Here is a 15,405-nt window from a genome sequence, read left to right on the forward strand (position 1 = left end):
ATTACCGATTATATTACTTGCACGATCTGGTACACTTGCCAAGTAATAATCTAATTGCTTCTAACCTGGCTATCGGTGCATATGTTTCATCATAGCCTATACCTTCCTCTTGACAGTAGCCCTTTGCAACTAGCCTTACTTTGTTCTTTGTGATGTTTCCATCCTCATCAAGCTTGTTCCTAAATATCCATTTTGTTCCTAAATATCCATTTTGTTCCTATGCATCCAAATATTTTCAAGTGAGATACATTTGGTTTTCTAACATTTAACAGTTCATATGGAGTTAATTATAGAATTGGCCTAATAAGCATTTTGTTTAACACATAACAAGCAGTACTAACTGCATCAGCTCAAAAGTATTTTGGCACATTAGATTCATTCATAAGAGTTCTAGCTAATTCTTCTAATGATCTATTTTTCCTTTCAACAACACCATTTTGTTGGGGAGTTCTAGGTGCAGAAAAGTTATGTGTTATGCCATATTCTTCACAAAATTTTACAAAGGATTCATTTTCAAATTCACCACCGTGATCACTTCTCAATGTTTTGATTTTCAAATCTTTTTCATTTTGAATACGTTTAGCAAAAGATTTAAAGGCTTTAAAAGCTTCACTTTTCAAAGTTAAAAAGAAGGTCCAAGTAAATCTAGTGTAATCATCAACAATTACAAGGCATAGTAATTTCCACCAAAACTTTTAATTCTAGACGGACCAAATAAGTCCATATGAAATAGGTCTAAAGGTTTTGACGTTGAAATCATGCTTTTGGATGAAAATGAATATTTGGTTTGTTTACCTTTTTCACATGCAGTGCATAATTTGTCTTTCTCAAATTTCAGTTTAGACAAACCAATCACAAGATCTTTTGAAATTAATTTATTCAAATGTTGCATATGAATATGTGCAGCTCTTTTATGCCATAGCCAAGGATTTTCTTCTTTAGCAACTAAGCATGTTATACTATGATTAGATGCACTTTCAATATCAATCAGATATATGTTGTTATGTCTAACACCTTGCACAACAATATCAGTAGAGTCTTTAAAATAAATAGTGCATTTATCACTTTCAAAAGTTACCTTGAGACCTTTGTCACACAATTGACTTATGCTTAGGAGGTTATGCTTGAGGCCTTCAACATACAAGACATCTCTTATAGTCAGTGTGTTTCCTCCTCCAATGTCTCCGGTACCCATGATTCTACCTTTGTTGTTATCCCCATATGTTACAAATCCTTGCTTTTTCTTCTCAAAAGAGATAAACCTTTTCTTGTCACCGGTCATGTGTCTTGAGCATCCACTGTCAAGATACCACAATGACTTCTTTGACTTAGCAGGTTCCTACAAAACAAATTAGCAAGAATATTAGGTCCTCAATCTAATTATGGGTCCTTGGGGTTAGTTCATGCAAGTATAAATCATTTCACAACTTTAACCCATGCATATTTACCATTTGGAACACCAAAATTTTTAATGTTGCATTTGTTTGATGTGTGTCCATGCTTCATATAGTAAAAACAACAAACATCATTCACTTTACTTTTAACAAAAGTCCCTTTTTCAACCCAAACTCTACGAGTTCTTCTAGTTTTAGACTTTTTGTTATGATGCAAGTTTCTATTTCTAATATTGCTTGTTTTAAAGTTTGTTTTAACATGCGAACTTGTCTTAGTTGCCTTTGCAAGTAGGTTTTGAAGTATGTCAATATCAAACATATGACTCTTACAAGACAAGCATTCAACAGCTTCAACAGTAGCATTTACATCAGACAACTTTGTCATCAAGCAATTTGTCATACTTCAATTTCAATTCATTGTGCTCTTTCTTAAGCTTTTTATGTGCAGCATCAAGTTTTTCAGATTCATTAATTAGTTCAAAAAAGGCCTTTTGTAAGTCTAACTCACTAGATACAAAGCTAGAATCACTTACTTGGCTTCCAGTATCTTCTGAGTCAGCCATTAGACAAATATTTGCTTCTTCATCTGAATCACTTGAACTTGTTGAGCTGGAAGCATTGTCTTCCCACGCTATGTAAGTTTTTTTTTTCTTCGGAAACTTTCTTTCTTTCTTTTCTTCACTTTTCTTGTTCTTTGGACATTCACTTTTCATGTGTCCTCTTTCTCCACATCCATAGCATTTAACACTTGAAGGAGATTCTTGATTTTCTCTCCTTTCTTTACGCAATTTGTCCTTACCTTTTGCTTCCATAAATTTTGCAAATTTCTTTATTAGGAGGCTCATGTTTTGCTCATCAACATCGGAATCATCATCTTCAATCCTTTTAGAGCTCTTTCCTGTAGAGATCTCGGTCTTGAAGGCAACTGTTTTTCTTTTGCCTTGATCTTCTTCAGCAGTTAATCTCCTCAACTCAAGCTCGTGCTCACGGAGCTTTCCAAAGAGAATCGGCATCGACATTTGAGTGAGATTTTGAGACTCCGAGATGGTAGTCACTTTTGGTTGCCAAGACTTGTCCAATGATTTCAAAATTTTTACATTTAATTCATCAGTATCAAAGTTCTTACCTAACCCTGTCAAGTGGTTCACTATATGCGTGAAACGCTTTTGAACATCAGAAATTGTTTCTCCAGGTTGCATTCTGAACATCTCATACTCCTGGATGAAAGTGTTCTTCCTTGCGCGTTTCACATCCTCTGTACCTTCATGTGTGACTCTGAGAACTTCCCACATTTCGTGTGCTGTCTTACACACTGAAATTCTATAAAATTCATCAAGTACAACAACAAATGAAATAATATTACGAGCTTTAATATCGAACTGAGCTCGTCTATTTTCTTCTGCAATCCAGTTAAAATATGGTTTTTCTACCTCTACAAAATCAACTGTACTTTTAGGAATAAAAGGACCATTTTGTACTGCTTCCCAGATGCCTCTCTCAACAGACCCCATAAAAATTTTCATTCTGACTTTCCAGAACACATAATTATCACCGATAAAAAGTGGTGGTCTGTTAATAGAAGCACCCTCGACATATACAAGATTTTGGTTATGATGACCGGCCATTTTCGCAATTTTTGAAAAACTATCAAAGCAAGCTCTGATACCAATTGTTGGAACACTCGGTATCGTTCTGAGATAGAGTATAACGCAGAGGAATAAAAATAAGTTTAGCAGAAAGCATCTTCGGTAACTCTTCTAAATTAAAATGGTCAGTTTTAAAAATAAATTTTCTAAGAGAAAATTTATCGAACAGTTGATATGCATAAAATGTAAAGAGTGTAGGGAATAGAAAAATCACACAAGTGATTTTTATACTGGTTCGATTCAAAAGAATCTATGTCCAGTCGTTAATCACTATAACAAGTGATTAATAGTTCCACTAAAAATGAGTTTCACAGGTTACAAAAATAGTGAGTAAAATCTGATTAAAAGAACCTTCCTTCGACGAACGAACCGGAAGAAGAACACTCTGCCAACTCGAAGAGAACCGCTCCGACTATCGACAAATGAAACACGACCTTCTCCTATTCATGAGACCAGGCAGAGGACCTTGCTAACTCGAAGAGAATCTACTCCGACTATCGACACACGAAACGCAAGCTTCTCCTATTCACGAGACCAAGCAAGGGAACTTGAACTATAGCTATTGAGAACTTCCTCTGACAAACAGTATTCTGCAAGAGCTTCTGTTCAACAACATTACTTCTGAAACTTTCAAAAGTCCAATATATAGCCAGATACTCTGAATATCAAAGGTCAGGTCCCAACTGCCACTAATAATCAATTATTGTAAGTGATAATCGATTATTCAAGTCTGTTACAGGTTTTTCAAAATATGATAATCGATTATGTGAGATGATAATCGATTACTCCTGAAAGACTCTTGATAATCGATTATTGCTTAACATAATCGATTATTTCAGTACAAAAATACAATTTTTACAAGATTTGAAGACTTTCCTATTACACTTATTTTCTACAAAGTGCTTTTAAACATTTCTAATACTTTCTTCAGGTAAAAATTCTTGTAGCATTATTAAAACTAATTTCTTCAATATTTACCAGTGCTCCTCATTGGTAACAATTTCTATATCAATCTAGTTTTTTATGATGACAACACATTGCTTAATAAATAGTACATGTTGTTGCTACATTACATGTTCATATGCTGATTAAACTGTGAAATCTGTTGAACATGTGTATGTGTATGTAATATGTTACATGTTCTTGTGTTGATTGATTAATATTTTTCTAGAACATGTGTATATGCTTTAATGTGTTGTGTGTTATGCATCATTTCATATGTTTTACTACACATATTTTAAAACAAGAAATCACAAGCACTTTTACGAACTTATTCTTGTGCTACAAAGTTCTAGTAAAGTCGACTACATTACTAATGGATTCGACTATACTAAAACCTTTGTAAAGATTTTGAGAAACAGTGCTACGTGCATTTTTTAGAAGAACAGAATTTCAAAGTGTTTAATATTGCGACAGTCGACATTGGATTTTACATATTCGACTGTATCTATTGTTTGCTTTGAAATTATGTTATGCTCTTACACTCTAACGACTATATTTTTAAAAGTTAGTTGAGCATTGATGACTTGGTCAACTGTATTAAATGACTTCTGTTATTTTTTGACCATAGGCTACTATGTTGACTAAACTGTTATAACTGTATAATACAGTCGACTGAATTAGTAGCACATTCAACTGAGAATCTGACTGTCTTAACAGAAATTTATAAATAGATAAAACACTAGTTTGTTCACAAGACTTTTGATGATCTGAAAATTTCATTTATGTTTCAGATTTCTCGTTACTCCAAGAATTCTCCAAGAAGATGGTGGTGATCTTTCTTGAAAGAGATTCAAAGAGGAGATTCAATTGCGCGTACATTGGCTGATCAACATCTGCACAAGAAGGTGTTTCTGGTATTGATCGTGTAGGCTTGGCATCCTGTGAAGACTGCTGAAATTTAGCTAAGAGGCTTGGCATCCATTGAAGACTGCTGGAATTGGACCTATTGTGATACAGGGGGATAGTTTACTTTGAGGATTGTTCAAAGTGGTGTTGCAGATTGCAAAAGAGGGGATTCTTGTTGCAAGTCTGATTGTGTTGTGTAGCTATATTTTGGTTTTGGGTTAGAGAGGAGATTTATATTTTTGACGTGGAGGTCTTCTATAAATTCCTTGTTGTAAAAATCGCAACCATTATAGTGCATTGTTGGCATTGTTGGCTGAACCAGTATAAAAATCTGTGTTTGCATTTTTCTATCCCTATCTTTTACATTCCAATTGACTTTATTCTTTACGCAGTCAACTACGTAATTTTCGCTGTATACATATTATGATTACTGACAATTCAAGAAATTTCAAAAAGCTTTATACTTTGATTGCAAGATTGCGAAAAGAAAGTGTTTTTGAAACAACACCAATTCAGCTCCCCTCTTGGTGAAATAAAGAAGCCAATCTGTTTTCCAACACACCAAGCACTTGTTTCCATATATCAATCATAGGAACTTTAATCTCCAATTTCTTGAAGATTTCAATAAAGCACTTAAACTTCTTTTCTTTCCTATGATATTTCTTTTGATGGGGAAGGGGTTTTGCATATGATTTTTTCTTCTTTCCTCTCTTCCTCTTTTTCTTAATCTCCTCCCTCAACTTTCTCTTTTTCTTTTTTCTTATTTTCTTCTTTATTTTCGCATATTTTTTCTTTTTTCTTTTTTCTCAACCACTGCTTTTTCTCCCTCATCATCTTTATCTTCCTCACCCAACTTTTCTGTTTCTTCTTCATTTACATTTATCTCTATCTTTTCCTCCTCAACAACCTTTTCTGTTTTTATCTCTTTTATCTTTTTCACATCTCTCTCTATCTTTTCTTCCTCAATCTTCTCCTTTCTCTCCATTTTTTTCTCCTCTATCTTATCCTCCTTTTTCTCCTCTATCTTCTCTTCATCAACAACCTTATCACTTTCAGAGATAGTGGCTTGGCATTCCTTCCTAGGGTTAACTTCAGTATTAACCCTAAAACCCAGAGACTTCATCATGCAAGAGAGTTGGTTCTGCAATAAACGTTGCTCAGCTTCCCCCAACGTTTCTTTTCACAAAGAGGATTATTTCTGCCAAAGACGTTGTTCGGCTTCCCCCAACGCTTCTCTTGGTATAGAGAATTGTTTCTGTCGTAAACGTTGTTCAGCTTCCCCCAACGTTTCTCTTGGTAAAGAGGATTGTTTTCGTCGTAAACGTTGTTTAGCTTCCCCCAACGTTTCTCTTGGCATAGAGAGTTGTTGCTTAACATCTCGCCCATTCTGGGTTTGATCCATGTTTGAGTGAGGTTTCCACTAGTGGTTGAAATCATCTTGGTAGAATTGAGTGCCCATATAGTCAATTTTTTGTCCAAACTGCATCCTGCAAACATTAGGCACAAAACCCTAGAAAACATTTATTAGAAAAAAAATAAAAAAACAAACATAAAAATCAAGTCAAATTTAATCAAATTCACACTACTAGAAAAGTTAAACCAAATGAGTCCCCGACAACGACGCCAAAAACTTGTTAAGCCCCTGGCAAGTGTACCAGATCGTATCAAGCAATAATAGACAGTAAGTAAAAATTGATTGCATAAGACTTAAGTAAAAATTGAATTTAGGGTTTTGAATGCAAAATCTAAAAGAAACATGCAAATGCAAATTGAACCAATTGGCAAGTAAAAGATATGTATGAATGAGGTATTTGGGGTTTACAATTTCATCCTCACCCACCCTCTTATATCTACTATCCTATTACCAATTACTAGTTTACCATTCCTAGTTTCCCTAGTAATTACCAACGCATTAGAGTATAGAAGCTTAAAGCAATTGATCGTCCTACCCCTATTCCTAGGCAGTATTTCATTATCAAGAGAATTCTAATCAATTCTAGATTTCCTGTACATTCCCGTATCGACAAAATCAAATATCATAGCACCGAATGAGTTAAACGATGTAAGCATTAAAGTATAGAGAAGAAAACCCAAACAATTGATAATAAGAGCATGTGAATATAACAAGAAGTTTGATACAAGAGAGTTTCAAAAGGACAACAGTATTCCCCAACAACAAAGGGATTAGTTCACCATGAACATGGTGAAACTAGATGGAATTAATGAAAGAGATGAAAGAGTAAACCCTAGATTGGATAATTTGGAGCCTAAGCATCCAAGATACCGCCTCCAAGGAGTGCAGAAAGTGCTCTGAAGTCTTCCACTGCCAAAATATTACAAACCCTAGGGTGTCTAGGTCTTTAAATAGGACATAAAAATAACAGAAAACAGGTCCAAGCCCAAACAGATCATAAAAATCGCAGAAAACAGGTCCAAGCCCGCGTCCCCAGCGCTCAACGCCCAAAACTGGCACTCAGTACTCTGTAGTACTGGCGCTCAGCGCCCCTGTTCAACTTTTTCAGCATTCTGGTCAACTAGTTGACTTTTCTGGTTGACTGGTTGACTTTTCTACACTGCAATTCTTTGATAATTCAAACCTTCTTTCAAATCATTCAATAAACCTACAACATCAAGGGAAACGGAGCATAAAACCAAGAAAACCAACTTTGACTCTCTTATTCTCTAACTTAAGAAAAATACATGATTTCAAGCTAATTCTAAGCCATAAAGGGCGTGATTTAATATCAAAATTAAGTATGAAAATAACGGTTTTTCAACCGTTATCAATGAGATGCTAGAGTAGTAACAAATTCCAACAAGTGCATTGGATTCATAGTAGTATCAAACAAGTGTCGTATCCATACAGATTTGTTAAGATCATCCAATATTTCCGCTGAATTGAATGGAACAATGTTTGTAAAAGTTGTGTTGATAATAAAATCAACGTTAAACTCAGATTTTGAAAATATAATGATAAATGCGTACTAAGGTTAGATTTTATCTCTTCTTTTTCTACTGTATTGCTACTTATCTTTTATACTTAGTAAGTTAAATATTCAATGTCTTGGAAGTACTCTAAGTAGATTTAGGCCCATTCCTGCAACCTAGAACCTAAGAACTTCTAACTTAGTGTGATTGCTCCATTCTTGTAGAATGCAATGTGTAAGACTCTATAATCCAGCTTACCCTCTAGATCATGTGCAAGCCATTAGCAAGAATGAGATGATATGATTGGACCACAATTTGAGACCAATCTTCCAACTCAATCCAAACTAGTGAAATAGGATGAGTTGTTCATTCATCCAAGCATTAAGCATTAATCAAGTAAAAACCTATTGAATAAAATATAATACATAAATATTAAAGAGGTAACAATATAGAGAATCATATTAAATTACATCCAACCTTAACAAAGGAGAGCTCAGGTACTCATGTTAACAGAATAACTAAGTTTTGGGAGTTATTGTTCCTCTCCCACGTCTCTCCTAATATTATCTAATTTTAATACAGAGAGATTGCCTAAAGAAGATAAGAGTTGAATGCCAGGAGCAAAGTCATGTATTTATAGATCATTTTGGGTGGTGCTTAACTTCATTCTTCAACGCTCAGCAATAGCAGTTTCCTTTTATGATGGGTTTTCATCTCAACTTGAGTTTTCCTACTTTTGAGGGTTTATTTGATTGCTTAGCTTTTACTTCAAGTGTTTTGGGTTTCCTTTTGCAAGGTGTTTTCTATTGTGGCTCAACACCATTTTGTGCCACTTAGCTAGAAAGCCAAGATTCAGTGCTTTGTATTTTCTTCTTCCTATCCTCAGTGTCAGTTATTGTGGCTCATTTGGTATTTGTCGTTTTCTTACAAATTTCCTCCAAAACATCAAAATATCATCAAATTCACTAATTTATAATTCTTCATACTTCACTTTTCTACTTAAAGCTAAAAAGAGTTATTTTGCTTGCAAATGTGATCAATTAGTATGTAATAAATGTCAAATTAAGGTTGAGTTCTAGGTATTTTAGACACTTATCAATTACTATAGCTAAGATAACCTAATAGTAGACTCCCAATGATCACATATATTATTCTTAACAAATTGAATATTATAAGGCCTAAACAAAAAGGTTAATCAAATAAAATAAAAGTAATAGAAAGAGATAAAGATAGGTAAAATAAATAAAAGATTTAATAACAAACAAATAAATGAAAGAAACATAATTGCAAAATGATAAAAAAATAATAAAGAAATTGGTTTATTCTACTGCTATATCAAAATAGGATTTATCATTGGTTTTTTAAGGATTTTTATTCAACTGATTTTTATCTTCCATTTCAAACTAATCAATTTACTTTATAAATTAATTTATTGGTACTCTTACTATTAACCAAAGTACATTTTCAACTAAATATAATTATGTCTAATCATGTATATTCTTTTATCTCTTTTATCATGTGAAAGGATAATTAACCAAAATACATTTTTGATTAATTTTTGCTAAAGTTTAAACCATTAGTCAATGTACATTCTCAATTATTAGTAAAAACATATAAAAGTTTTTAATTTTAATAAAAGTACATTATCAATTAAAATTAAAAACTCTTGGACTCATGTGACTAGTATGTTATGTACATTTAACACCACGCTAACTATCTGCAATTTAAAAATCATTACTTTTACTTTATTAAGAGACAAAAGAAATAAAAAGATAAATCACACTGATAATTGAAAGAACAAACAAATTTATTTCATCTAACCTCAAAATTCAATTATGAAATTATAGCAACATCAACTTCATAAGCTTAACACTTGATGGATGGTAAAAATAACATAAAAATAGAATAAAATAGAAGGGAGGACGTGAATAAGAGGGAGTTGTCAAAATTAGGCCCCCAAAAGGGTGCATAAGCTCTTCTCATGTGGTTCCCTAAATCTTGTAGAAATTGGATTAGGCTTTATTTTTAACTTTTCTGTTATTATAATATTCTTTCTGATAATGTAATCTCCTCTAATTATATTCTAAATAAATCTTATATCTTCAAGATGTATTTTATAATAATGGAGATTTAAAATTATTTAAGAAAATTTTACCAAATTCCAAAATATTTTGCAATTATCTTTTGATATTTTATGATATCATTAAATGAGACAGTTATTTAATGAAAAGTAGAGGTACAATGCTTTGTAGAGGTACAATGTTTTGTCATAACTTTTATCAAAATGTAGCTTGTACGATCTGTTAGAGCAAAAGTCTTCAAGAGAAACATTCCCAAAATTTTCTTCATATTTCTCAATGTCTTTATCATGTGTGGAGTGATTTTGATCAAGTCTGTGTACATTTATGATCTAGACAAATATCAAGAACAAGGTATACAAGCATCAAAGCACTTTATAGTACATGCATTTAATGTCATTAATTGCTTTGAACGTTGATAAATCTTAAGTTGTATTGCATGCTAGAAATATTCTATCATTTGTCAACTTATTAATAAATGCATCATTTAGCAAAGCATTGAACATATAATTATCAGACGGTGTAAAACATTGGATGCTTATATTGAAAAGTTGTTTGTGATTTATAATGTTTAGCGAGATTTTTCTTAAATGATACATTTCGTAAGGCACTTGTTTGAATAACACTATTTGAATATCTTTTAAGCTTCAAAGTGTTTATTAGTACAAAAGCTTCTTTTTGTAAGATGTTGTTTGTAAAACATTATCTATCAGAAAATATAATGTAGAAAACATTATTGTAAGCTTGTTTTTGTAAGACCAAGGAAAAATAGGGTTTGAGGAATAAAGTTTTTCTAAGACCTGAGTATGTTTCTTTTAAGAGTTGCTATGTCTAATAAGGTTTTGGGTGTGAATATCTTTGTTTAATGTTATTATTATTAAAGTGCAACACATAATTGATATGTTGATAATTTAGTCATTGATGTTTGTGTGTATGTGTGTCATATTAACAATGGGATGTGTTGGCTTGTTAATGGAAGGATGGATTAGGATTAAATGGATACGGGTTCAATTCTAGGGAAAAAGGAAGTTAAAGAAAATCTTTGTTTTAATTGTATTTTTGCTTAGGGGCAAAATGGTCTTTTACCTTTATTTAATTGGTGTAGAAATTAAATAAAGGGGTGTAGGAATAAAAAGGGGTGTGATTAAATAAAATAAAATAAAAGATAGATGTAGACGTGAGATAGAAGGAGGAGAGATTTAGATAGTTTTGGTTTTTAAAATATAATATTATAAGTGAAGACATATTAGAGATAAAGTTTGGTTGTTTTATAAATATTAAGTCATAGAGAGAGTGGTGGCATTTGTGTTTTGGAAACCCTAAATCAAAGAGAAAAAACAGAAGAAGAGAGGAGATTGGCATTTTCGGAGAAGGAGAGAGAGAGCAACAAAAACCCTTAGTGTAAAGAAAGATTAATGGTGTTTTGGGGTTGTAGATAAAGCTCTAGGAATGACCAAGGTATGGGGAAGCTTACCATTGTTTGTTGTATGCTATGGATTCTCAATTTACTTGCATGAAAATACTTGTTTGATATGTGTTATATGATTATGATTATGATTATCGGTTGTTATTGTTGGGCAAAGGTTTGTGTGTGCATGAGAATGTTTTTGGTAATATTTGTGATGAGTTTCCCCTATGAATGTATAATGCATGTTTTTTTGGGTTATCCCAACAGTGGGTTTGATTCTAAGAGAGAACAAAGTTATGATGCATGGGAGTTTCCAAGCAAATATATGTTGTAAGTATTGGGTTATTGAGTTGTTTTACTATGTGGAGAATAAGCCAAATAATGTAGACCATTATGTCTCACTTTATTTTAGTGGAGATAGGTCATATTAGTAGGGTACATTAAAGTCATTTGTAAGGGAGGCTATAGATTATCTGTATGAGAGGTTACAATTGTCTTGTATGGCGAATCTACTTGTGGGTTGTAGGAGCGGCTACAATTGGTGAGGTGGGGTATAAAAGTGAGACAGATTCTTTCCACTGTGGTGTTTATGGTACGATGATGCTCATGGTGTTGTTCATGATTGAGATAGTCATGACGGTGGTGTATCTATGATGGAAATCATGGTATTTCAGATGCTATATGATAGTGGTGTTACTATAATAGTTATAGTAAGTAGTTAACACATGTGTTAAGGAATGGATAGACCAAGGGTCTATGTGTGGGATTTTGGTGATGACGTTGAGGGTTAGAGATCAAGGATCGAGGATCGACTAATTCATCGTGATTGAATTGTTATGTTAGATATTTAGGAATCTTATTGATATTACTATTATCTGTGGGGTCTTTGATTATTGTTGATATAATCAATATGTTTAGATCTTGTTATTATGATTGTTTTATCGGTAACTTACCCATACATGTTTGTGTTTGTGTGTTTGTGAATGAAATTATCAACAACAATTGTATAATGTGTTATACGTGAGCAGATGATGTTATAGATGATGCTGAAGCATGATAGATTCGAGAGATGACGGGAGGCAGACTTGAGATTTTATTTAAAGTCATAACGTTTGAATTTTAAAGATAATGTATTTGGAGTTACTTTATTTCCTTAGTTATTTCTATTGGGCAAATGTTTTTGGATATGTCGATTAAATGTTAAGGTTTCTAATACTACATTTCTGCACTATGATAAAATTTTGAAATTTACAGATTTTTGTAAACCCATGACATCCCAGAATTTAGGGCATTATAGATTTTTTCTAGAAAAGATGTTCTAAAATATATATCTCTTAGACACTTTTCTTTTAAAACAATATTTCCTTCAAAGTCATATTTCATTTAATGTTATTTGTTAAACTTATAAACTTGAATTGCTATATGATATAGTCTCTAGACAATTTTGTCTTAACAGATTCATCATGAGCAACTGAATTTTCTTGTGTTGGGATTGAATGTAGATCCTTTGAATTCTCTGTACTAGTACTAATTTATATTTGTTTTAGTGATTTTATTTAAATGTTAGTGATTTGACTTATGTTAAATGCTTTGATGAGTTATCACTCATCTTACTTCATTAACTTAGATTAAATTAGGAAATTGGTCTAAGTTAATATCCAATCATATTGCCTATTATTATTAGATGCTAGGAATACATATCTATATACTTTAGTTGATTATAAAGTTCAATTCTTAATGCACAGATTCATTCAAATAGGGGTGGAGGAATTATATTGATTTTGAACTCCTTAGGTTCTAAAGACCAGAAATTGACTTAGAATTAACTTAGTATTTCCAGGAACATTGAGTAATAATTTGATATATAGTAAATAAGTAACAATGTAGTAGAAGAAGAGTAGTGAAACCCAATCCCAACATGGTATTCTCATTAGTTTTATTCAAACTTTAACTGTATTTGATTTTCATTCTCATTTAAACAACCAAAACATTGTTTCGTTCCAAATCTAGATAGATTCAAGGTTATTGATAAATCTGAACAAAATCTTTGGCTTACGATACTTGTTTACTATAATTGAACCAATTGGGGGGTGAATTGGTGTGTTTTCAAAATCAGAGTCTTTTCGCAATCTTTTTAAAAAGTATAAAACTTTACAAACTTTCTTGAAATGCAAAGAATGAAAAATGTAAGAGCAGCGGAATATCAAAGTAGACTATGTGAATATCAGAGTTGACTGAATATAAAAGAGTAGGGATAGAGAATTCAAACGAACGTTTTTATACTACTACGACCTCAATGCCTACATCCAGTGTCCTTCTACAATCAGGAAGCAAATGCACTATAATGGTCAAGGTTTTTACAACAAGGCTTTTATAGAGACCTCCACATCAAAAATATAAAACACTTTCAGTTCATGCTTAACTAACATTTGAAATATAGTTGTTACTATTCATAAGCATAACGGAATTTTAAATCAAACAACTAATGAAGTCGAATGCATGGCACATACAGTTGACATAAACACATCTGCATGAACTGTATTGGAAAATCTGTGCAAAAGTCTTTAGTCTTAATCGACTCTATTAATAATGAAGTCGACTTAAAACATACAGATTTGCCACACAATATAAGTTCATCAATGTGCATGTTATTTTCCTTTTCCATAACATATGTAATGCAATCACAACAGATGTCACATATATTAGAATAGTGAATATGCATTCATATATCAGATTTCACATAAACATGTTCATGAAGATAACAATCAATACTGAAGATTAAAACATGTAACACACAACAATACATGTGTTATTAAAAATGTGTTATCATCATAAAAAACCAGAGTAACTTTAGACATTGTGTTGTCAACAATTTCAACAAGAAGAAGTCCAGGGCCATTTGAATATGGTGTACGAAAAAGGAATGTTTTGGATCTTGATGGGGGGTTTGACAACAATGATGATAGTGATGGTGAGACTAAGGCAAGCCATGGAAAAACTCAAGAATAGGTAGATAGAGCAACAACGATAAAGTTGAAAACCCAGAAAGAGAAAGGCAGAAAGAAGGATCGATCTTGCATAGGGATCCTAACATTATGAAGTGTTTTGATGCAACTAAATCTAAGTTTAAGGTCATGGATCAACTAAGCTATAATAATATGTAGAAGGTAAGAAAATCATGTTTGCATGAAGAAGGAAAGGAAATCTTGAAAAAGTGAAGACATGATGTTTGTTGAAAAAACTGGTTTGGGTTGGCCAAATTAAATTTGGCTAAACTAGAAAGAGGGAAACAAGCAACAAAAATTGGACCTTGTAATTTTCTCTATCTTTTCCATGAAGAGGGATGACATCATAATAAACAAAAATGGTCCGGGAGAGAATTCAGTCAATATAGCAGTAAAAACCTCCAACAAGAAAATGTTATTCTATAAAATACTTCTATCTTGTAACAATGTCATCCATAATATCACTTGAAGTATTCATGCTAAGTTTGGATGAAGTTAAAGCTCAATTTAGCCGAGTATAATCTTTTAACAAATCTTTTCTTTGTTTTCCATCAAGTAGATAAAAATATATCGCTCACCATTTTTCGAACTAAGAATCTTCCTTCATAACTAAAACAGAAAATCTTTCACTAACTTGTTGGACCAACGTTAGGAAGCACATAGAAAACACTCAACTAAGGGAAGAAATAAAAGATAAAATAATTTTACTCATGAATTTTCTTTTCCCATTCTCCTTTCTTCCGTAGGTAAATCTTTTGAGTCTAGTTTTCTTCATTTTTGTCTTTTTTTCATTAATAATAACAAAATCAATGGATAAATCCGTACATAATAAAATTACGCATACAAATTTTATTGCATAAGTAATTATTTATGGAAAATTCAATTTTTTTCTTGTACTGTCTGGAGTTCAAACGGTCATTCTTCAATTCTTCCAAAAAATACTGTAATTCACACAAAATATATTAGGTTTCCACCAATTTAATTTTCCATACTAAATATATTAGATTTCCACCAATTAATTCTCCATATCTCACTAGTGCAAAAACGCTATTTAACGTCGGTTATTTTGGGCTTTTAACGTCTATTCATAAACCGACA

Source organism: Vigna radiata, chromosome 6 (genome assembly GCF_000741045.1).
Source record: "Vigna radiata var. radiata cultivar VC1973A chromosome 6, Vradiata_ver6, whole genome shotgun sequence".
Taxonomy (NCBI): Eukaryota; Viridiplantae; Streptophyta; class Magnoliopsida; order Fabales; family Fabaceae; genus Vigna; species Vigna radiata.